The sequence below is a fragment of the Nannospalax galili genome, unplaced genomic scaffold (genome assembly GCF_000622305.1).
Source record: "Nannospalax galili isolate Female #2095 unplaced genomic scaffold, S.galili_v1.0 scaffold229, whole genome shotgun sequence".
Taxonomy (NCBI): domain Eukaryota; kingdom Metazoa; phylum Chordata; class Mammalia; order Rodentia; family Spalacidae; genus Nannospalax; species Nannospalax galili.
In genome coordinates this window covers 1,625,797-1,629,453 of record NW_008360328.1, presented here as the reverse complement: position 1 = coordinate 1,629,453, position 3,657 = coordinate 1,625,797, and positions in this window count along the sequence as shown.

Below are 3,657 nucleotides of genomic sequence, written 5' to 3'. Positions count from 1 at the left end.
GCGCCCTAGCAAGGACTAGTGCCAGGAGGAGGGAGCCCCCTCAACCCCAGTGCCTGGAAAAGTAGGAAAAACAACCCAATGAAGTGATCACAGGCCTGCTCCTTACTACTGTACTTTCCTTGCTTCCTTCAGATCTGCCCAAACCCAAAATTAACCTGAGAGGTCATTGCAGTGAGTCCCCTGCCTCAGGCCAGACTCTATCTAAGCCACCTCAAACAGGTGAGCAGCCAGCATAATCTCCGTTTCAAAGATGTTACACCACCTCCCAGAGCTGCGGTTCTGAGGTTTTAACCACCCCTGCTGGGGAGAGCTCTTTATGGCTCACATCAGCGCTTCTCCTGCTTTCTAGTAAGCATGGTTGTGGGACTACCACAAATAAATGAGCTAGTACTGCAAAGACGTCCTGTGTTCACTCCACCCACTGGTGGTCCCCAACTGTGGGTTTGCTTGCAGGGGTGAAGACGCTCTTAGTGGAAGGACCTGCTAAGTCTGGCTAGTTTAGGGAACGACATGGGAAGCCTTGAACTGGCGATAGATGCCTTAAAACCACAAAGGGGAGAGCTGGTGAGATGGTTTAGTCAATAAAGGCACTTGCTGCCAAAACCAAGGACCTGAGTTTGATTCCCCGGGACCCATATTGTGGGAGGAGAGAACTGACTCCCAAAAGTTGTCCTCTGACCTCTACATGTGTGCTGTGGCATGTACATACCTCCACCGTACCCCTCACATAAATAAATAAATAAATAAATAAATAAATAAATAAATAAATAAATAAATAAATAAATAAATGTAATTTGAGAAAAAAAAAAGAAATAAACGCAGAAAAGAGAAGGGTCTCAGTGGCAAGGTCCAAGTGAGCAGTCAGTCTTTCCACCCCTCCACTTCCCCTGCCTACCCTCTAACCCCATAGCCTGCTGCCAGCCCTGACTTCCATTTCAGCACATGGCACTTGCAGTCTGGCCAGCCACACATGGTTCTTCTCTACTGTGGACAGAGACCATGGTTTCTTTGTCCACAGTTCAGGCGCTTTCCCAAAGTGGGCTCTTTTTCTCTCTTAATTTCATGTATGAATATGCATTCAACATGGAGAGCCCTAGTGAAGTGGGAGATTTGAGGCTTCCCTAGGTCAAGGCACCCTAGTCTAGTCCATTGGCACAGACCACTCTGGCCACCCTTGTCTTTAGCAGTTCCTACCTCTCCACCTTCCGGAAGACCTCATTTCCATCTTCAAACTCTCAAGGTGTCTAGTGATCATCCGAGGCACTAGAAAGACAGCAGTCTAGTTGTAGAAGAGATTCCTTGAAGGCAAGACCACATGAGTGCTTGGGCCACACCGATAACCGAAGTGCTCATTTAAATGAGCAAGCCATCTGAGGCCTGGTTGCCCTAGGGAAGGAGCCAGAAGGCTTAGATCTGATCCTCAGATGTGTTCTGTTGCCTTGAGAAGTCTCAGCACCTCTGGCAGAAGGATCTCTGTGAGTTCGAGACATCAGCCGGGACTACATAGTGAGATCCTGTCTCAAAAAAAAAAGTAACAAAAGATGTTCACTGCTGAGCTGTCTCACTCTTCTCAACACATGGAGGGGAGCATAATGAAGCAGTAATTGCAACACTGTCCCTACTTGCACCAAGGCCAGCTGTACCTCCCTCTCCTTCCACGTTGGGGACCTCAGTGATAAATTGGTGTTGGCCTATGCTCTTCAGGATTTCAAGGATAACCCTACCAGGATCCTGAAGGGAAAGCTGGTGGTGTGTGAATTACAGAGGTGAAATGTAGGAAGTGACTCAGCAGGGGCCTGACCAGCCTCCTCCCCCAACAGCTTGGTTTGCACTTTGTACTCAGCCTGGCCCCTTTCATCACAGCATCTCAAAGCCCCTTTCAAGCTGGAAGCAGCCCTGACCCTGGGAGTTGGGTCATTATCTCAACTGGAGAAATCTGGGGCCCAGACTGGAGGGGCCCACTTTCCCCAAAAATTCCGCCTGAAGATTGGTGCCCATTGCAGCCAAACGAGTCCCAACCTTGGGATTCTGTAGCAAATCCTGTTGCTGCAGAGCCTGTGGGGAGAGGTAGAGTGGGAGTTGCTTGGCTCTGTGTTCCTAAGGTCCCATGTGTGTATTTCCTAAAGGGGAAAAAAAATCTTGCAGTTCAGGGGATACAGTGATGAACTGTGTATGGTGGGAGAGAGGAACAGGTGAGAGAACAAGTCTGGGAGTAGATTCAGCCATGTGGAGACCTTCCATCCTTGGTTGGAACATGACTACAGGCCAGTCCTTGGATACCCTGAGCTGTAACAGTCAGTGAACTCCATTAAGTTTCTGCTGTCTATCCTATAACTGTTAAGTTGGATGTACTCTACCTGGGGCAATCAGTACAGTGCTGACTTGCAAGCTGCCTTACTATGCAATCTTGGGTTATCTTTTTAATCTCTCTGAACTCTACCTGCTTCAAAAGCTCCAGCTCACAGTAGATTGCAAGCCACGTGGCCTCTCCTAACACTGCTTGGGAGATGAGATGTGGGAGCCTGCGGATGACGGATGATGGGAGCCACCATCACTAGAGATGACATGTAATGCTTGTGGGTCACATAGCTAGAAATAGATAGAAGCTGGGCTGTTTGGAAATGACGGGAGCTACCTTCAAAGGGAGTGTGCCCCCCTGCCTTTCTAGACTTTGAGAGGCAGCTCCTTGCTGCTGAGTCAGGGCCCAGAGAGGCTGAGTTCTTGGTCTTAGCCTGTTGGATAAGAGAGGTAATGTACAGGTGAGGTTCTGGAGGAGGGGTATCAAAGAAAAACCCAGATATTGCACAAGGAAGAGTGGGGGTGGAGAAGGTCCAGTTGGAGGAGGAGAGGAGGAGGGGGAGGAGGGGGGAACAACAGAAACAAGCAAATAAAACAAGGAGGAAGAGGAGGAAGAGGAGGGGGAGGAGGAGGAGGAGGGGGAGGAGGGGGAGGGGGAAGAGGAGAAGGAACCAAAGAAGTCAGGGCTGGCTACATGGCCGAGGATCGCCGCCCCCATACTGTTGTATGCTGCAGGATCAAAGCTGCCCCGTGTTCCATGTCCTGGGAACAAGGGAACAGTGCTGGGCCTACTAACGCCTGAGCTTCTCCCAGGGATCTGCTTGATGTAGTTGCCTTGGTTTCCCTCGTGCCCAGCTCACCGCCCCCACTTGTTTCTGAAGAGTCTGGTCCCAGCCCAGTTTGCTCCCCACGCCTCCAGCTTGGGTTGCTGACTCAGTCCTCCGCATTGATGTCCAGGGCGCCTGTGACTGCAGACTGTCCATCATTAATGCCAGGCTTCTCACTGGCCCTCCGAGGCGTTCCCATCTCAGCCCCTCCGTTCTCTTTGGCTCTTCACAAAGCTAGGCTTATCTGTTCAAGAGCCTCTGTATCTGACTTGATTTTGCCCTTGGTCTGTCCATGGGTCAACAAAGTGTGTGCTAGGGACTAGCCCCTTGCGCACCCTGAACCTTTCAATTTATTTTGTTTATTTACTAATTTATTTCATGTGTGCATGTATGTGTGCCTGTGTGTGTACACACCTGTGTGTTAGATGTGTGTGGAGGGCACAGGTTGGTATCTAGTGTCTTCCTCAATTGCTTTCACCTTACTTTCATTATGTTTTTTTTTTTTTTTTTTTTTTTTGTTTTTTTTAAACAA